Consider the following 21,839-nt stretch of genomic DNA (forward strand, 5'->3'; position numbering starts at 1 on the left):
TGCAAGCAGGAGCGCTAGTTCATCCTGCTTGTTCCCCATGCTCCTAGCATTAGTATATAGGCACTTGAGCCCTGTGACTGGTGCCTTTGCTGCCCCCCAGCTCCTAGTCCCAAGGGGCCCCTTATTTCTTACCTGCTTATTGCTTACCTGTGCTGTACTGCTGGCCACCCCATGGCTCACAGGTTCCCAATGTTCTCCTTCTTCAGGCTGGGCTGTCCTTGTGGGTGCCACATGGTTGGTGGTCCACAGCTTCCCCTGCCCTCATCTTCCCCTCCCCACGACGAGCCTAGTTTAAAGCCTGCCGGAGGAGATCCGCCAACCTAGAAGAAAACACATGCTTACCTTTGGGGGACAGGTGAAGCCCATCCCAACTTAGCATGTCCCTCGTCATGATGTGCGGGTCATTGTCCAGGAAGCCGAAGCCTGCCTCGAGACACCACTGTCGACGCCGCCAGTTGGTCTCTCTAATGCAGTTCTCATGCCGTCTTCCGCGTCTGTTCACTGGTAGGATGGAAGAGAATACCACCTGTGCACCGAACTCCCTCAGCACGCTGCCTAGAGCACTGTAGTCCGCCATCAGGTGATCAATTCAGGCTCTAGCTTTTTGAATGTCTGTCCCTAGCCCAAATGATGGCTGGGCCACAATAGAGAGAAGACCAGATGGATAGAGTATGTCTCGCATGAACAGAGCTGTTCTTATGTTTTCAAGAGGGCTTGAAAGGTGACAGTAGATGGCCTCTTCCCATGACTAAGAAGCCATGTCAAATATTTAACTCTCAGTGGCTTGAAGTGTATTTCTATTGCCACTAGCTATGGGCTGGGATTTGCAGCCATGATAGTGTTGCAAAATATAGGTCCCTTCATCTTGACACCTGAGGGTGCTCCAAGAAAGATAAGGATTCTGACTATTTTATGGATAAGCTACCTATTTTACAGATGGATAAGCTGAGGGATGGATAAGTTACATGACTTCATTCAAGGTCAAAATGCAGAGTTTGCTCTTCTGGTCCAAGCAAATAGCTTGCAGAAAATGATACGGTGAGTTAAACAGATGATCACACTGTGTGTAAAGAAATGATTATTTGATTCATTCATTAGTTGCTAGCTAGAATAAGACCTCTTGAATTAATAAAAAAAAAATCCAAGCATAGCCACAGCTTCTTGTTAAACACCATAGGTTTCCAAGTATCAGCCTGTGAGCTCCTTTTCCCTGTCTCCCCCCCTCCCCGCCTCCTTTGGAGTATAACACTTTGCACAATGGGAACATGTGTGAAATGTCCCAAAGAATTGTGCTGCTGTATTTAAATCTTACTGCCAGAAATGGTTTTTCCCTTACTGCTGCTACTACAGGACCATAAGTAAAATAGTGATTTCTCCTTCATACAAGCAAGTAAACAACAACTAAACATTCACCTCCACGTATACTTCCATTTTAACCACTAACCATCAGTGCTATGGCTGTAGCCACTCGCAGGGAAATGAATTAGTTCACATTGCTAAGAGACGTCTTCTGTGCTATAGGCAGGGTCATCCCTTGGGAGGGGGAGTTCAAATTGGGGTGACTGCCGGAGGCCCCATGGAGCCAGGTGGAGCGGCTGTGGTGACTCTGCGCTGCCACTGGCTTCGTGTCTGGCCACTTGGCAGGCATCCCCCTCCACCACTGAATCCACCGCTGGCTTTTTTGTGTCCAGGGGCAGGGCCCCGCACGAGCTGATTTGCTCTGCACCCTGCCTGGGTCACCTCTGGCTATAGGGCTTAATGTAACTCTTCATTCCCCGGTATGTGTATGTATTTATGCTGCACATATCTGTGAAGTACTTTCTAGCTTAAAGAAAGACCAGATATGATCTACAACCTTTCTTCTAGCTTTGCCAATCTGTATCAACTCATCTGGTTATTCTGGATCTATGCTGCTGTTGGCTAGCACAATTTTCCATACTTTGTAAAATATTGCAGCAGAGATTTGAAACCATGTTGTCTTGTTCCCCATCTCGTTAGTCCGTTTCAATTCTTGAGATATTTTCTAACTTAAGGGGAGTTGGAAGAGGCTTAGTACTCACTGTGGTTGTTTATTATACTATTAAAATAGATATTAGATTATTGACAAAGGGGGGGGCAATAGTTTCTGGATAACTTATTTCAAATGGAAGACTTCCAACTGTCTTTCCCTCCTCTCCCCCCCCCCCCCCCCCCCCCTCCCCCCCCCCCCCCCAGCCCCCCTTACGAAGTCATTAGAAGTCAACAAAGATCCAAAAGGAAGTCAGCAAGATTAGACTACTGATACCTCCACTGGCAGTAGATAGTTTGCTTGGGATTGTGACACTGAGGAAGTTAAGAGTCCTGTCCAGGAGGAAAAGCAAAATTATGACCCTTCTGTTTTGTGTGTGTGGGCACGGGGTTGTGTGTTCAGCACTTCAGTAAATAGGAGGGATAACCTCCTGGGCTAGGGACAGACATTCAAAAAGCCTGAGCCTGAATTGATTCAACCTTTGCAGGGTTAGTCTAACCTGTAGAGTGTGAACTGGTTTGCAAGTGGATAGACATTTGGCACATGCCTGCAGTGGCTCAAGCCAGAAGCCCGGGGGCACTAGAGCAGCCCTCCCTTCCACAGGGAAACTGAGCTGAGGGGGAGGGATGTGACCAGGCCTAGGCAGGCCCGCCCCAGTGGCTTCCTGACAGCTGGAAATAATCCCAGCACACCCCAGCATATACTGCTCGGCCCCAGTGGGGAACTTTTCCTCCTCCTTCCTCTCTTCCACCACAGCTGGGCCAGGAGGAGGGCCCTGTTCAGTATTGGAGGGGCTCTTCTCCCTCCTCTTCTGCTACCACTGTGGGGAGGGGGGCTCTGTGAGGCTGTCTCGCCCGGGGGGGGCTCTTCCCCCTGTTTCTCTCCCATTGCTATGGGGGGGGGGCTCTATGGGATCCTGTCCAGCCCCAGAGAGGGACTCTTTTCCCCCACCCCACCCCTCCCCCCAGGGCAGGGGGAGGCTCTGTTCCAGGCTGGGAGGAACTCTTCCTCCCTCCAGGGTGGCAGCAGGAGTGTGGAGCTCAGTTGGGCAGGGTGGAGGGGTGTAGAGACCGACGTGGTAAGCAGCAGCAGGCAGGGACATCAGGCACTTGTGCCTGATGAAAGCGTGGCTCCAGCCAGCGCTGTGCAGAGGAGGGAGTGGAGTGGAGCTATCAGGCAGTGGGGGCTGTACACCATGGGGGGAGTGTATACGGGGGTCCCTACATCCCCCACCCCCATACCTACACCCTGCCCAGCTGAGCACTGCACCCCTGCTGCCCTGGGGGGTAGGGGAGGAGGAGGAGAAGAGGGAAGAGTCTCCCCCTGATTGGAACAGAGTCTCCCCTGCCCCCCATTCCCACTCAGGGGCTGGGCAGCACCTCCTGGAGCCCTGTTCCCTTCCAGCCCTGGGTTGGTGGGGGAGCGGGAAGGGGAGGAGGAAGAGTCACTATCCAGTGCCTCAGAGTCCCCTACCTGGGAGGAGGAGGAGGGGGATGAGACCGCACCAGTATGGAACAGAGTCCCCTCTGAACCCTGTGGGACAACCAACCCAGCATGACCCCGTTAAGGTGAAGGGAGACAGGTTAATTCCTCCTTCCATCCCTTCCTTGCAGCTGGGGTCTGGCAGCTCCAGGGACCATTGCTGCAGCCCCCTCCCCTCTGCTCCCCAGCAGACAGGCAGACCCCAGCTGCAGTGGTGGAAAAGGTGAAGGAGAGAAGAATTAACCCCCTCCCTGCCCACTTTGTGGCCTGTCTCTGCTCCAGTTAGAGAGCAGAACAGAGGGGAGGTGCCAGCTCTGCTGTGGAGCAGAGACCATGCTGGGGGTGTCTGGTTTATCTTAGACCAGCAAGGGGTCTGGGACAGACCTTGCATAAACCAGTTTGAGCCAAATCGGTTAAGTCTGATACTACATTCAACCAGGTTTATCTCAACCTGGCTTTGGCCATTTTGAAACTGGATTACGTGCACTAAATGTCTGTTCTGTTGCAGGCTTAAACTAGTTTCTGATCACTTAAATTGGTTTATGTGCAGTGTCTGTCCCTAGCCCTGGAGGGAAATCTTGGTTCAGAGGAAGTCGGTGGAAGCTGTACTTCAGTGTGGCCCAGCAGTCCTTCAAAAACACTAGAATTGGCTACTTTTGGATGCCCCCTGCCTGCATCAGATCATATAGTTGTTCAGCTGAAGTCCATGCCTCTCTAACTGTTTTTGACAGGCTGATGATGAGGTACTGAATACCCTTGACTTCAAGGGTATTTAGCAAAGCACTTAAGTACATGCTTAAATTTCATTGACTTCAAGTACCCACATAAGCCCCTTTAACGTTAAGCATGTACTTTAGTGAAGCATGAGCTTAATTTCAAAAACAGCAGGAGTTAAGAAAGGGGCGTGTCACAAGGGTCAATTTCCCTTACCAGGTTATTGTCAAAAACAGAAGACATGAATTTTTAGGGAAGTCCATCTTCAAATACAAAATGGCCTAAAACCTTCCTTCCAATACAAATCCTATTTGGTGGGTGGGTATGTAAAATCAAGCTCTTGCAGTAAGAGCAGGACATTCTCTGCATGAGTTTGCTTAAACCTCAAAACCAGGATGACTTGTAAAGATGACCTAAACATGCCATTTCCCTGAGTGAGGGGATGTGTAGCCTGCTTCCATGTTTCTCTGGGTATGAATCCCCTTTGAATGAACATAATCTGAACCTGGTGATAAGAGGGTGATATCAGTTCATTAATTGAAAATAGAATCGCAGTCCTTTACAGCAAGACAATGAATCATCCTATTGCACTTGAAATAAGCCTGCCAAATTTCTGGGTGGTAAATCTAGGGTATTGTGGAGCAGGTATTACAAATGCATATCAGAGTCTTTGAGGAAATATGTTAGGCTGATAAGAGAGAGATTTATCATAGCATTCTATATAAGCAAGTGTTGATATCTCAACAAGAAATGATTACATGTGGTGTAATCGCAGGCTTCCAAAGTACAAGAGGAAGACCAAGCACCTTTTAGTGCTTTTTTTTTTTTTTTTTTTTATAAATAAATATCTCCTTCACATCTATTTTTCTACTAGCCATCAATTATATGAACATCCACATAGGTCACTCTTAAAATTTTCCGTGGCTTTTAGCGATATTACATCTCCAAAAACATTTTAGTAACAAACTCTCCCAAGCTAGAATTCTCTTGGCTATAGAAGTGCCTGCTACACAGGAAGGTGCCTAGCCATTATGGAGAGCAGTGCCACTGGACACAAACTTGGCTAAATCACTTTTATCTTAGCTGCCACTTCAGATTGTGACGAGAGCAATGCACGGGTGGGGGAGGGTAGTCCCTCATGGAACGTTTAGCTTTGTTTTTCCAACATGAAGCTGTACTCCTGTACTGGTGAATTTAGACTTGCAATGCATATGTGACTATTTCCCACTTCTTTCCCTCCACTCCCACTTTCTGAGGCTCTGCCTCTCTGAGGTGCTCTTGTGTCTTTCAGTGATTGTGCCAGTAGACCTTGCATCTTAAGTAGCTCCTTTGTTTCCTTAACAGTCTAATTGTAATGGATGGGTATGAGTATTTAATTATGTGAAGTGTTGAGTGCTTTGCTTTGAATCCAGCAAACCACTTAAGCATGTGCTTAATGTTAAGCAGGTAGTTAATACCATTGAAATGAATGGGACTGCTGAAGTGCATTAAGCGCATGTATAAATGCTCTGGTAACTTTTAATGGGCATTCCCATGTTGCCCTGCTTCTCTAAGTAAGGGTACTTTTCTAATTAGCCTAAATAAATGGATTGACTCCTTGGGTTGATTCCTCACCTGCAGCTTCTTCATTGCCAGTATGCTTTGTTCAGGTAGAGCAGTTCATGGACGAAAAAGGCAGAGATGTAGAGAAGCAACGCATTAAGGTAGTGGTGCTCAACCTCTTGGTCCCATGGGCCAGATGAGTAGTGCGAGTCCAGCTCATTGGCCAGATCAGGCCCTGCCCAGCCCTGTGAGCTGGAATTTGGGCTCTGGTGCAAGCATCAGGCCCTGGTGCTTTCTGCCACCCCACCCATGGCCTAGAATTGGACCTCACACCATTCCCTGCATGATGGGATCTGGCACACCTGATCTAGCACATGGACCGTACTGTCTGGCCCACAGTATTCCCCAAAGACCAGGAAATTTGGCAGCAAGGGAGCAGCCACCACTCCCCCACTACCAAATTTTGGACCCATGTGGAGCCAGCCCTGCAGGTCATATGACATGGCTCCAGGGGCCAGATCTGGTCCCTGGGTCAGGGGTTGAACATCCCTGCATTAAGGAATGTGTCAGCTTGCTAGCAGCTTGTCCAGCTACAACAATCTTTCCGCCCCTCAGAGGAAGGTAAACGGAGATTGCCATCCCTTTGGTTCCCTGTGCTCTCTTCAACAGAAGCAAAGAAAACAAGTAAGGCTCAGGTTTGGGCCAGAACATCCTACAACTTGGGGGAATAAGAAAGGATGGGAGGGGAAGGGAGAGGAGACCAGGAGGGACAGAAGAAGGACAACTGAAAGAGAACAAGAGAGGAGAGGTGCAAGGGACCAGAGGGCAGGAGAGAGACCAAAGTTAATCAAATGAGGAATAAAGAAGGAAATATTTTAAAATGGGAGATGCTTTTTTCTTCTGACTTAAGGACTCTTATTTTTAAGGTCTGGCCAGACAGTGTTCAGTGTGCAGGGACTGGGTGGTGCAAGAGAATGTGGCCACAACTAAAGCAAAGAGATCAAGGAAACTAAAAATACAAAGAGAGAACCAAAATGGGGAACTCTAGGTGGAGGACCAGCAACCCTCTAGGTGGAGGATGCTTTCATACATCATAGGGTAAGTGTGGACAGAGGTATTCACCCTTTTTTGTGAAGACCTTTTTCAACAGTCTGGTTTAGAATCCAGGATCCATTCTCTGGGGTATGTGTATATGTACTAGTTACCATGAGGGCAAAAAGGGAGCAGGGATTTGCTGCATATCAGCTGCTTGTGGTAAATCTGGACACATTCTTACTCTCCATTAGATTAAAAGTAGTTGCGTTTTAGCTGGCATTCACTGAGGGGCAAACTACCATAGACTGACTTTCCTTTATGATGGGGGCAATAGGATGCATATGACTAATTCCTGCAGGGCAACTGATGTGCCCTCATCTGTCTCTTGTTAATTGTGAACTAGTTGCTTCTTGTTGCTTAGGAGGCCACATTCCCACAAGTTGTCCATTGTTCTACATAGTTTTCTAAAAAGAGCACAGAAATTAAGATGCCTTATTTTTGATGCGAGGGAGAATACATTTAAAATTCCCTGGTCAGGTCAGGGTAGGGAGGAAGTGGACAGCCATAGTCTCATTTCCATAACTAGGGTTACTTTCAGGCTCAAGTAAAAATCCATCTTAAGGGATGATTCTAGTGCCATGTGGTTTTTGCAGAGGAAATGCTTAATGGTGGCTGTGGCCTGTCCCTCTTGCTTTCCCCACAATTTCCAGTTGTTTTCATGTGTTGTAGCTGCATATAGGACCCAATTCAAAATCTACTGAAGACGATGAACTGACTTCTGTTGATTTATGTGGATGCTATATGAGATCCATAAAAAGAATTGTGGGGTCCTAATTGCTTAAAATATAATTCAGTGCAAGATCCTCTCCTAGCAACCCTATTGGGAGGAGACAGCAGCAGTTTCACACTTGGTCATATAGGATATTTGGGTTAACGATGGTAGCATGTACTAATGGTCTTTATTTCAACTAGGCCAACACTGAGCTGTAAACTCTAGAGGAAAGCTTACTGGAAATTTCTGCTTTCTTGCTTTAATGAGCTTGCTTTCTTTCCTGCCAGGCCTCCAAGTTTCATATTCATCATCTACTGCTTAGCACTATTGAATTCTCTACATAGGCAGTTTTCCTCAGTTTTATTGGCAGCTCACATTTCATAAGTAACGTAGGGGTGTTTTTTCTCTCCTTGTCAGATCAGTAGATGTCCCAATAAACCATGCCCATAATATGAAGGCAGTTGTTTCACAAATCAAGCATTCAGCACTTGAAGCCTAAAATGAATTCCATGATCCCCCCCCTCCCCAGCCACACACTTTTTAATGCTTTTTAGGAGCCATGAGTTAAGACCATTCCTTGGTCACTTGTAAGGCAAATTTTAAATGGAGAAGTGCAGTCGATCAATAGCCATCTTCTTTCCTAGAATAAGATTCACTGTCTCACCATTATCATGCTGCCTTCAAAGCAGAATTAATCTCTTCTTGCAAAAGACCAATCACAGACCAAGACTACTTAGTGAAGCCAAGAGCTTTGTGAAACTTGGTTTCATTAATTCCCAGAAATGTGCTTGTACTTTTTCTTTCTTTGGTGCTTCCCATAGCAATTCCTGGTTTGCAGTCCAGAGGGCTTCACTCACCCAGCCCTACTGTTCCCCATTAAAATAGGGCAATAATTGATTATTTTAGATGTTGATAATGGCACCTTTTTCTAATATTACTGTGTACCCTAAGTATTAATGACTTCATAGTCATCCTTTGCATAGCTCTTAATATTCCAGTAATGCTCTTAATATTCCAATAATGCTAGCAGATTCAATACTCTGTTACCCTGTACTGAGTCACTTTTTTATGCTGCCTACCAGCTAACTCGGAAGTCACTGTACATCTTGCAGTAGCATTGGATTTGGAAGATTATCTTTGCAAACATCAGAGCTGAAAACTTTTCTGATTTGGGGGGCGGGGGGGAACCCCCCCCAAAAAAACAAAAAAAGCAACCCAACTTCAATATATGTTATGTAGGACATGTAAGTACCTTAATGTAGTTCAAAACCAACCTGTGGGCCATACATCTGATATTTCCAAGTTAAATTTATGAACTGATAGTGGCAGAGACTGTTTCTAAATAGTGCAGCGGGGCCCTGACCTCAGCAAATTCTCAGTCATCCTCCTGTAAGTGAAATATTCAGTTGTATGATTTCTTTCCATCTGAGAGTGGTATATGCTAATTTTAGCCTCTCTTTCTTTGAAGAGCTTATATAATATGGGGTAACTCTTATAGATTGGAGAGATTGATTTTTTTGTTTGTTTGTTTTTGTTTTTAGTGGGAGTTGGGTACCTAACTGAGGAATTCAGTGTTACATTAATTGCAATGAATGTATAAATGCCTTTATTGCTTATACCTATACTACCCAAACAAGATGCATGCTCTGTTAAACTTTTTTTTTTTTTGGAGAAGGTAGAATGAAGAAGAATTTTTTTTTCCCCTGGAGTTATGGCTACACAGAGCCTAATCTTCAGCTTACTCACCCTCCCTTTCCTACTTGAGCAATGGCTACAGTTTTAACCTTTTCATAGCTGTTCAGCCAAAAGATGAAACTGTAGCTGCTGCTGAAAACTGGACTCCATTGACAGATCTATGATTTTGAAGAGAGGGAGACACTGTCTGCAGGGCTGTGCAATAGGAGAAGAGAGGTTAGGAGTAGATAACGTTCAGCAAAGTCACCAAACAAGAGAGCTCAATTAGTGGAGCACCAGGATTATTGAACAGGAGAATGTTGGGGGTTTTTAACACCAGTGGAGTGACAAGCGATTATCAGGAATTGGGTAGATCAGGGATGTCAAATGCATTAGTCCTTGTGGGTTGGATGAGTAGCATGGGGTGGGTCTGCGGGCAGGCTGAGTGGAGTGGATCTGGCTTGTGCACCAGATCGGGCCTGCACAGTGGCTCCACATGCTGGATCTAGTTCACATTGCCAGTCTGAAATGGATGCACATGCAGCCTTGTGTATGAGCTATCTGAGACGCACACGGGAAGCCTTGTGGGCCAAATGATAGGACTCTGCAGGCTGGATCTTTGACACCCCTGATATAGATCTATTATGAGCTATGAAACTAACTTACTCTATCAGTGCTGCCTGAATGCAAATGCCACTGAGGTTGCTGAGCAGTTGGCTTTTGACTTTGGGTGGAGAAGAAATCAAAGCAGGTGCAACTACTGTACTGCTACCCACCCCTATAAATACCAGAGAGAAGAAAATGTAAGACCGTTGTTGCTTCTTTTCAATGTCTACATGTTTCTACTCTAGGCACAAAAGCTGAAGATGCACACACCAATTTTTGGTAGGATAATTTGGGGGGGGAAAGATGTGGTATTGCTAACAAATTTTGAGCAAGGTGGGAAATGTGAGAGGAGAATTTAAATGGACTCATGGGTCATTCCAAGCAATGCGAGGAGTTTATAGTAAACGAACAGTATTAATTGCCAAGAATAATCATAATCTTATGGGATGAGTCTCTTTGCTACAGAGAGGAATTAGCTAGCTTCTTGGCCTCCACCGGAGGGGGAGAGAGGAAAAAATCCTCCTTTAGTGTTCCAGTAGGCAAGCATCTGGACAGCAGTCCCACAGGTGTTGTTGAAGTTTTTAGATCCTGACTCCACGCGGCATCCAATGACTAGGGAGACAATGGTCCAGTTGCTCATGGATCCTGATACTCTTTAGCCAGAGTAGAGCAGGGAGCAAACACCAGCACACATTGCTCACACCTTTATTCAGAATGGAGACGGCTTCGGGCGAGCTTCCTCACAGACACCCAGTCTATGAACACGGGGAGCAGCCAAAAACAATATATATTTTTTTTCCCCCTCATATTTATACACTTTGGTTTATACTCATTAATATTTATTCTACCCTTGTCCCTACTATGTTCCACCCATTTCTCCTCCTATCTCAAGCTCTGCCTTTGTTTACTGTTTGCTTCATTAGCATGGAATTGCCTATGCATTTCATTCATTTACATGTCTTTTTGCTATGAGCGCATGTCTAAGACCTTGACTTCTGCTCTTCTTCAGTCAATGGGCAGACTTTGACCAAAACCTAGAAGCTTCTGGAGGCTTCTTCACCAATCACCATTCACCTTTTTGCATATGTTCATCTCAGATTCTGTTACTAATTATGTGTTATTTTTCACATTCCAGTCTGTTTTTCTGTCTCGTGTTATACTGTCTTCCACCTTTTTTGGGCCCCTGTATCTTACCTTGTTTCTCGCTGTAGCTGGTTTACAGCACGCAGGCTTAATTGCTGCTTTTTCCAGAAAAATGGTGGACACAGTTAAGATGGTTACTTAGCATAAGCAAATGGCTGGCTTGGCTATCATTCTGCCTTGTGGTCAGCAGCTCTGCTAGGCCACAAGTAAAGCCTTTGTATTCAGCTGCAAATCCAATGCTCCTCAATAATCTAAATTATTGTTACCCTCCAAATTTGCAAATTTATGGATTGCTGGTAGATATGATCTTAATATCCTAATCCAAGATCCTTGATTGCCTTTATTAAAATTTCTTTGTTTCACTGGACCTTTCAGGGCTGGATCAGACCTGATTCTTTTTTGTGGATATGAAAAGTGTCAGCATACCTTTAACAGCAGGATACTTCCTTATTTTCTTTCTTTTAAATTGCGAGAGACCGTAGTTTATCTAAACATTCCTAGCAAAATCCATTCAGTACTTCATGCATTTGTCACTTCAGCTTGCTGTATCCGGTTCCAGACAGATTTCAGCACCAGGATACTGGCCCCCACCTTTGAGATGTAAACACAGCCTTCTGTTATGCAAAATTAGCTTGATGTTGTAGCCTGGCTGCTAGCTCTATGTCGCCTATACATAGAGGCCTACACATCACAACTGCTTCAGTTCTCTGATAGCCACAAATGTCAGTTCTGTGTCAATAGTATGTGAAAAATTGACAATCCTGTGTACAATTTTCAGTTTTATCTGCACATTCAGCTAAATGAGTTTATTGGCTGTATGTGGAGGGGAAAAGAAATCCATGTTCCCTCAGAACAGTTTAACTCTGGGCAGTAATACTTGGCCTGAGCTGGATCCAGAGCTCTGGGGCTCCCTCCCAGGCCAGATCTGTGGGGCCAGATTTAGACAGCTATGTAAGTCTGGGGACACGTCTGAAATGAGGCAGGAGCATACAGTGGTGGGGAACTCTGGTTGAATGGGGATCTGGTGCCCAGCGGCATGGAACCCTGCCTGGTCGTCAGTGTCGGGGGCATACAGCGGTGTGAAGCCAACGGCATGCGCTTCCAGCAGCCCACTGGACTATCCGTGGGCCAGATGCAATGGTTCTGTGGGCTGGGGAATATGCTTGACTCCCCTGATTTAACTGAAGTTAATGACTTTAGTTGAGCAACAAGAATTATCAGATTTAATGATGATGTTAATTAAAATAGTTGAATTGGTATTTGATAAATCAAAAGGAACTATAAAACCCTTTCCTGGGTTCACAATTAGGCCTCAGTGCAGTAGGGCATGTGCTTTAGACCCTTTCCTTTATAGTACAGTACAGGAGGAATGGATTTGGCAGGTGCTCAGCTGCTTTGCTGTACTAGGCAGGCGAGGTTCTTTGGGTAGATAGGATTTTCTCTTATTAGACCAACTAGATTTAGTTGGCCTAATAAAAGATATACCCACCTACCCAAAAAATCTTGTTTGCCTGTCTTTAGACCAACACAGCTAAAACCAACAACCCTTGCTCTATTAGGGCCATTCTCCCTGTTTAGTGACAGTAATCCGGCTTGTTCCTGATCTAGTCCCTGTTGGGTGATGACAGGAACAGCTGTGATTTAGGCTAAATATTATCAAGGGAAAAGATAAACGGGACTTCACAATGCCTCAGAAAGCATCCAGATTTTCTCTTTTCCTATCATTTTACAATCACCAGTTAATTAATGGTACCTGCTGTATTCTATTCCTCTGAGAGAGTCAACTTGGAAATACTACAGAGACACTTACAATGGTTAATAAGAGTGGGGGAGGAAAAACTGTTGAAGCCAGGTAATTGGAGATTAAAGAGAGAGACCATCTGTCCTACAGGAATATTCCTTGCTGGAAGTGAGGCCCATAAAATTGGAAGTGATTAAGCAAACTTACCTGGGACCTTTTGAAACACTACAAAGAAATCCTCTACTCTCTTTTTTTTTTTTTGTCCAACTTTTTAGCATCAGTGAAGCTATCAGAAGCCACATGCCCTACATAGTTGAGACACTTTGAGAAATCACATCTTCCCTGTAACAGGAAGTAAAGTAAGAATAATTTATTCTTCTTTAAAAGAGAGAAACTTTGAAGCAGGCTTGCTCTAAAGATGTTTAGCAATATCTAAAAATGACAAAGGGACTCTACCAGACAGGGGAAAAATGTAGCTTTAGTTGGAAAGATTGTGCTGTCTTTCAACTGAAGTATTTCCAAGCTTTTTTTTCTTTGACCAACTTTGGTACTTAAGTAGGGTGACCATATGCCTAATGGGTTTTTGTTTGTTTGTTTGTTTTTGTTTTATTTTAAATCCAAGATGACTCCAGATTTCAGAGGCTGACCCCAGTTTGCTGTTTGGAATTATAACGGGCATCCCAGAAGCCCAAGGATGGGGATAGGGTGGTTACCTTTTTAAAATATTAAGGTGGGACACATGCCCCACTCCCCCAGCCAGCTACATGGCTGGAGCAGAGCTGGGTGGGGTGGGGGCAGATGCGGGCTGCCCTTCCCCCAGGAGCCCTGTGCCTGCCGTGAACCCTCTGCCTGCCCAGCAGCAGTGGGGGGCACAACTCCATGCTTCTGCCAGGCGGGCAGGAGGTGCATCACCATGGTGGCATGGGGCTCCTGAGGGAAAGGCAGCAGGGTAGGGAGTCCCAAGCCCACAGTAAGCAGCCCTCATTTGCCATGTGCACAAATCTGGGGGGGCATGTGGCCCCCTTGCTTCCCTCTCTCCGGGAAGGTGCGTGCAGTGGCAGGGAGCCACCCTCCCATACCCCATGCACCCTGGATGAGCCACCCATGGCTTTGTCCTGCTCCCCATCCCAGTCCTGGGGCCCTATGCACTGCCCTGGCTTGGTAGCACCCCCAGTCCCTGTCCCTGTCCCAGTCCCTCCCTCACCATGGGTGGCCTGCTTTGTTGGACTAGATGAAATCCTGAGGTCCATTCCAACCCTAATCTCTTTATGATTTCCATATGGTCAGCCTATACTTAAGGCTGAGCATCAGAAAAAATTTTCTTGAGGATGAGATGCTCATTGCCCGTATGTCACCAGAGGGTGGTAATTAATGCACCTTTACCTAGGTCCAGGTTAGGATATTCTATCTCTTGAAGTGAAGTATTACTCAATATGAGCAGAAGAACTTAAACAAAGAAAACTGAACCAGCTGCCATAATTGATAACATTGATACCATTCCGACAATCCATAATGATTTTCAGGGTTATCAAAATATGTATTGTTGGCTCATTTCTTCATTTTTTAAAATTTTTTATTTATTAATGTCGGGGCTTAAGGGGTGTGTCCACACATGCAAGCACAAGCACTTGCAGCATCTCAAATAGAAACGGTGCAAATTTGATCCGGGGCTTTTTGCTTTGGCACATGTGCTCAGACATGCACTTCGTTGTGGAGCAAATTGTGCCACTTGGGGCAAAATAAGCCTGCCTGGCTCCTCCTGGATCTGCAGCCAGGGGGAGCTAGAGCCCAGGGCCAGCTCCTGTGCTATCCCCCAGCAGTATAAAAAGCTGCCCTGGCAAGTAGCTCAGGGCTACTAGCTGTCAGGAGCCAATTGGTACCTGGGGACACTACCCCTTGTGCCAGCTGGACTGCTGAAGCAGCCCTGAGAGTTCCCTGCACCCTTTACCCACTGCAGCCATCTGGCAGTGGGGGCTGCTGCCTGGCTGTGACCTGCTGTGCACCTGCCAGACCCAGATGGGGACTGCACAGCCAGTAGAGGCATCTGCCCCTCTGGGCCAGCTGCCAGTGGGCTGTGGCTACAGGGTTAGCCTCTGTGCGGCACTACTGCCACATGCCCCCTGCCCTGCCATCTGGGCAGCTATTGCCTGGAAGACGTTCCGGGTATGGTGGGCCGGTTGTCCTCCTGGCCCCATTTGGCCAGGAGGTCGGCCACAGCCAGCTGGGTCCAAGGTGCCAGCTCTGAGCAGGCAGGGTCCTGCCACTGGCCTCCCTAGCAGGAATTCTGGTGTTTCCTATTGGAAAACTGAAAAATCCATGATTTAAAAAAAAAAAAAAAAAAGGGGAGGTGATATTTTTTTATTAGACCAGCTAGATGGCTTTCAAAAAAAAGATACTTTTGGGAATACATATTCTTCCTCAGGCATAAGAGTGTGCAATTTGTCCCAGGTGGAAATGAAAATTCATATTTGAGATTTAATGGTGAGCTGAAAGGCAGTGTAAGATCTCCTGGTTGGAAACCATTTACTTTATGCAAAATAGGCTCTGGTAAAAGTTGGAGCAGTAATACTGTATAGTAGATAGATTCATATAAATGGTTGTGTAAGATCCTTGGGGTGGAGATTATTACTTTGTTCAGTGTTTTATACAGTGCCTGTTAGAATGGGGTCTTCATCCATGCCTATCTAGAGGCCACAATAATACAAATAATGGTAGTTCCTAAGGAGCATAGAGTACTGTACACCATATTGTGTTTTGTTATAAACTGATAAAATTCAAGGCTTGGCCTGTGCCTACTGTGACTAGAAAATGTAGTCACTGACTTCTTTATATAAACTGAATGCTTCTCCTAAATACTTGCTATAGTCCTTTTCTTTGGTAATGTCACTGATCTGCATATGTGTGTGAAGGAGCATAGCACAGCGCACCTGCCGCTTGCTTGTGGGCACAAGAGGAACGGTCTGCAGGGCACACCCAAAAAATGCTCATTTCTATTCTATTACAATAGAGCAGGCTCCCACTGAACTGGGCACTATATAAACTTGGAACAAAAGGCAATGTGCCCCAACATAAAGCTGTTCATATAGATACTTTTCACCAAATAGCCCTTGAAAATTGCTTTTCAGTTCTTGCATCGCTCAGAAGCCAAATAATCTGTTGCTTCAGTTTTTAGAGGGGGGGAAAAACAAGACCTGAGGGGTTTAAAACTAGGCAGAGCTAAGATCTGTAGTTCAGTGGGATTTGGTGCTCATAAAGCATGAATAATCCCTCAATATATAGCTTAAAGTGTAGATTATAAAGGGCCCCGCTACAGGTTCAATCTCTTATGAAATTACCTGGCTAATTCCAAATTAATTTAGACTGGCTACACCTGCAAATTGGCTATAGCACCTTAAAAAGGTCCAACCAGCTATAAAGCTGTTATTGCTCATAAATGCGTAATAACCTTATAGCTGGTTTCTGTCCCTGGCCTATATTGTTGATCACAGCTCAAAGCCCATTGGAAAGTTCCCTTGACTTCAACGGGCTTTGAATCTGTTTTGGTAACATTGGTCAAAGTGCAATAGCTGCTATCAATGCACAGCTGTATTTAGTGATGGAGTCTAAATGTTGCTAATTTCTTGCAGGTATTGCTAAACCAGAATTCAAAACGGTCTAAAGATGGGTCCAGATTCTTTGAAAGGATCATCTTTGTAATCTTTCTTTTTTATCAGGGCATGGAGCATATTCCTTGTCTGATCTCAAAAACAGTCCACCAAAAGCACAATACTTATTTCTGTCCTTCACAAAATAGCTAAGGGAGAAATTACCTTGGTTCCCCCCGCCCCAGCATATTTCCATCATGACCTTATCAAAATAATCTGGACCTATTCTCTTTAGAAACTCATAAATGCAAAATAAGACATTTGGACATAAATATTCTTGACGAGTATTTTTAATTACTATAGCTCTTTTTTGGGGACTTGCAGTTTTTTGAATGTCATATCACTTCACTTCATCCAAGGATGTATGTCCCCTGTTGCTGTGTTGAGGCTTCTAACATGGAGGACTAAGAAAACCCTTTTTGTGAAAAGATCAGGATCTTACTCTGGACATTGTCTTTGCATTTTGGCTTAGAAAGATAATAGTTTCATAGTGCTTAGGGTCAGAAAGGACCTAAGCAGATCATCGGGTCTAACCCCCTACCCCAGGCAGGAATGAGTGCCGGGGTGATATCGCCCCAGCCAAATATCTGTCCAGCTTCCTCTTGAAGACCCCCAAGGTAGGGGAAAGCACTATCTCCCTTGGGAGCCCATTCCAGAGCCTGGCAGCCCTAACTGTAAAGTAATGTCTCCTGTTGTCCAGCCTGAACTGTCTCTCCTAACAATTTGTGGCCGTTATTCTTAGTAACCCTAGTAATGGCAGCTCCCTTGCAGTTTGAATTCCTCTGGCAAACCAGCAGTGCAATTTAGGGCAGTAATTCAGAGTTTCTGCTTGTTGTATGCCTAAGGGGAGAATGTAAGTCCAAGACCTTTTGCAAGTAAGCTCCATGGAATGAATTAATTGCAGTCTGACTCCATGTATAGCAGCTTGCTACAACTCTAGAAAGGTTTTCATAAGGAAAAACATTGTAGATAAAAGTAGTGGTTAAATTTTTGCAAGGTAATGTTCCAAGCTGTAATCTTTGTGCTTTAAGAAAGCTATATCATGTTCCTGTTCTTGCACTGCCCAGAAATATATTCTAGGGAAGGAGTGAAATAGAGACCTTAGCTTATACATAATACTTACATCTAGTATTTGGAGAAATGAACCCCAAAAGAAAAACCATGAGACCAATTCAACCCTGGAATCAATGGAATTGAATCTATTCTGTGCCTGCTTATTCCACAAAGTCTGTATCAGACAAGTGGAACACCGTCTACTTGCCTCTGACCTAAATGGAAGATAAGCCTATGATTTCTTCCAGTTATTGTGGAGGCTATGGAACAGATATTCAAAAGTACTCGACAATGGTCTAATGCTGTTTTCACTGAAAACTAAGGGGTGAAGACAGCGGGTCAGCTCTGCTTGCCTTTTAAAAAACCCCCACTGTGTTTGATATTAGAATGGAGGAAAAGCTGGGAATGTACTTGATTGTCAGGTACAATAACGTTTTGACAAAATGATACTAAAAAGTCAAGTTTGACATGAATTTTTCTGTCCCCACTTTCTGACCAGTTAAGAGCAACTGTCATGGGGGGTGGGGAAGGGGAGAGAGAATAAAAAATTATATTATTGCTTTTAAACAACAGGCCCTACGAGGAGAGACTGAGGGACCTAAACCTGTTCAGCCTCAGCAGGAGGAGGCTGAGGCGGGACCTGGTGGCTGCCTACAAACTCATCAGGGGAGATCATCAACAAATGGGAAGAGCCTTTTTCTCCCCAGCACCACCTGGGGTAACAAGAAACAATGGTAATAAGATGGTGGAGAATAGGTTTAGGTTACAGATCAGAAGGCAATATTTTACAGTTAGAGTGGCCAAAATCTGGAACCAACTTCCCAGGGAAGTGGTCCTCACCCCTACCTTAGGCAAATTCAAAAAGAGGTTGGATGATCACCTGTCTGGGGTCTTGTGAACCCAGCATTCATTCCTGCCTGTGGCAGGGGGTCAGGCTAGATGATCTGTTCAGGTCCCTCCTGACCCTAGCTACTATGAAACTATGAACAGTTCTATTCTGGAAGAAAAGCTGGTGGGAGGTGCAATATGGGGCAGGAAAAGGCAGTTTATTAAGCACTTAGTTTGAAAATGTTCCAAATCTTATTCTTCACAAAATAGAGAGACGTTGACCTTGTGTAACCATCATGCACTTGTACAAACTGGGTGTAGATCATTATCAACATGGCTTTGGTAGCATTTAATATATACTTGGCACTGATTTTACAAATGGCAACAAAAAATCCAGGAAAATGAAGCCTATTTATCCTAATCCCTGCCCAGTTCCCACCCCATGCCCCTGTACTGAAGCCAGAAAGTGCCTTCTGAGTTCCAAGGGGATAAGATGTATTTTGCATGACTGACAATATGGTCCCTTCCTATTGTGCACCAGCGCACTTTGCACAGAGAATTTTGTCTCCCCTCTGAACATCACTGGGTTGATTTGGGCCACTGATTGACCGTGGCATTTAAGAGCTACCTTTTCTTTCAGAAGGCTTTCCATTAAAGACTGCATTTGAAATAAGATAAAAGTTGAAATCACTGGAGAAGATATTTTTGGTGTAGAAGTACTTTGAAAGTCAGTCAGAGCTGATTTAGAAATGAAATAAACACCAAGTGGTAATGGATGATTAGATTTTAAAAATCTTGTCTAGAATGTGCAGTCTAAAAAAGCAGTCTTTTCAGTTCTGCAGAGCCAGACTATCTCTATACTGGAGAACTGAACTGCTAGTAAACAAATGAGGGAGATGGTACAAGTGATATAGTATGTCCTTGCTGAGGTATTGGTCACAGTCATGAAAAATGAGGCTGAATTTTACTAGCTGTTGGAATACAATAAAAGTAGCAATTTCTGTGCAGTCTCAAATTCCAAAGCCTTCTGGCAAAGTTTTGTCCTAGAACAAAAAGGACATCAGATTAAGGCTTTTATGTTTTATAAGCAATGTCTGAAGTAGAAGTAGAAATGCTGGGGAAAGGGATTGGGAATAGTATGAAGTCTAGAGGTAGGACTAGGGGGAGTTTTTAGTAGAGCCAAATGAGGGACTTGATGTGTTGGGGTTCAGTCTTCACCAATGGAAAAAAGGCCTCTTGCTTGGAAAAAGGCAGAAGTAAAACCTGAGAAGTCTGCCAGTTGTCTGAGGAATGAAAAACTGTGTGGATATAAGGAAGAATGCATGCCAATTTGCCTCATAACAGCACTGGCTTCATAACAGGCTAGTAGTTATAGCTTTTGGCAACTGAGGGAAAATTAAGGCAAAGATTAACACACTTTTTATGTGCATTGGTTGGCTGGCAGTAGGGTGGTGGTTCTCCAAACACTTCAGCCTGTGGCAGCTGCACAGATATTTCTTTCAGATTGTGCCCAGGTCTGTATTGTTAGGGACACAGATTATGGCGTGGTTTTGATCGTTGCTTAACAGATGCATCAGAATGCAAATAACTATGACATGCAGATTATTGTAATTAAAATCCTCTTATTTATATGCTTCCTTAATGTTGTGTTCTTCAGTTTAAAAACAAAAATTCACCACTTGTTTAACTAGCTGCTATCTGGCCAGATAAGGTCTCCCTCAGATGATTGATCTGAAGTTGATCCTGGTGGAACCAAGTTAGTTTGCTGCTGCACCCTTCCATCAGCCATTGCTCATATTCTACCAATGTGAAGCTTAAGTCTGGCCATTTACCAAAACAATTGTGACCGATTCCAGTAACAAACAGTGAGTCCAGCCCTCTGCATGCACCAGACCACCTTTGTGGGCATTGGTGTCCAGGTGCTTCCCCTCCACCAGCCCCATCATGCACCAGATCATCAATATTTAGCCACCTCTCACTCCAGAGAAGTGGGTGGCCATTGCTATCATGAAACTGGCCATGCCTAACAGTCCATGCTGCACACTAACCAGTTTGGTGTGGGCAATCCACAGCCAGAGAAACCATCTAGGAGATGTGGCTGGTCATCCAGAACATCCTGGACAGCCACTTCATCTGCCTTGTCAACCTGCAGGAGGTGATTTCCAGCTTCTACCACGTGTACTTCCCCAATGGGGTGGGGGCTATGGATGCAACCCACGCCCCCATCCTTTGCCTACCATGGCTCTGTCCCAGTGACAGCTTGGCTTGGCAGGCTTGTAGGTTCTGCTCTCTCCACCTGGTTCCAAGCACTCCTGTGTCCCACCAGAACTGTCATGGAACCACTTGGGGGGCCTGCATACACAGGGTGACCACTAGGGTTGGGGAGGTGTGGAACAGCTTGGGGGTGGTGTCATGGATAGCCCTGGCTTCAGGTTCTAGGTGCTACCCTTGCTGCCCACCACCACCTCCTGATGCAGGCCCCACCAGAGGCCCTTCTGCTTACCCAGACCATGGGTCATTGGCTCCTTTGTGCCACTACTCCTGTCCTGGGTCCGTCTCCCATTCCTAGTTCCCAGCCAGGACATTATTTCCGCCCCCTGCCTGGCATCCAGGGATACCTCTGGGATGCCTGTTCCTGTTGCCCCTGAAGAGACTCCCTAGAGCAGGGCTGAGCATGCCATTGTGGATTGGGCAGCAGCCTCTCCCAGCTCAGGGGGGATATGGACTGTGTGTGGAAGGCAGTGCTGGCCCCAGTTGGGGGTGCGGGAGGGGAGGGGATCATATGTGGCCATTAAGTGCTCCAGAAACTCCCTCTCCTGGTGCTGGGACTGTTGCAGCTCCACAGAGGCACAGGTTGGCCACCTTAAGCTCACATTTCTGTTCCTTGGCAGCCCAGGTGAAGGCATCCTCCAGCCTGAGAATCTCTTCTATATCCTGAAGCCTTTCCTTGTGCCAGTCCTACAGCTTCTAGCACCGGGAGTCATTTGCACATGCCCGGTGCTCAGATGCAGTGACCAAGGCCTGCAGCATCTTCTCAGTTTTTGGTGCCTCCTGCAGACATCCCTCATACTCTGCAACTGTGCAACCCCTTGTCTTTGAGCCAGCATTGTGCCCACCATATGGTACCCTCCCCATATGGTGTTTCTGCAGCTCAAAACAGTTGTGACTTGCTGATAAAATGAAGCATAAAGGTAGGCATTTTGGACCTGCCCAGCACTTGCCTGGGCACTCTTGCAGAGATGGCAAGGCAGCTATGGGAAGTCCTCTGTCTTGGCCCTTCCTCCCACCGTCTCCTCTCACCCTATCATCCCAGGGCTGGGAGCTGCACCACTGCTCTTCACTTTGTACAGACCAGACCAGGATCCCAGCTGTGCTTTGAGTGGGCAGCAAGCCCTGCATGCCTGGGATGGTTTGCTGGGGAGGGAGGGGTTGTGTCTCTCCTGTGTCCCTCCACAGAACCTGCAGCAGGCACTTGTTTTGCTCCCCAAGAGGGTCCAGGGACCTGGGGGTCCACAGGGACTTGGACCATCCCCAAAGTGGGCAGGGACTGAACACTCCAGGGAATGTGGGCAGAGCTCTTGCATTGCCCCTTTCCCT

The 21,839-nt window shown here is 45.7% G+C and overlaps 1 long non-coding RNA gene across 1 annotated transcript in view; it reads left to right on the forward strand.

Moving 5' to 3' along the window:
• Window positions 1-21,839, forward strand: part of LOC102379741 — a 58,940-nt gene that overhangs the window by 8,170 nt on the left and 28,931 nt on the right. The window lies entirely within an intron of this gene.

This window comes from Alligator sinensis, unplaced genomic scaffold (genome assembly GCF_000455745.1).
Source record: "Alligator sinensis unplaced genomic scaffold, ASM45574v1 scaffold104_1, whole genome shotgun sequence".
NCBI lineage: Eukaryota > Metazoa > Chordata > Crocodylia > Alligatoridae > Alligator > Alligator sinensis.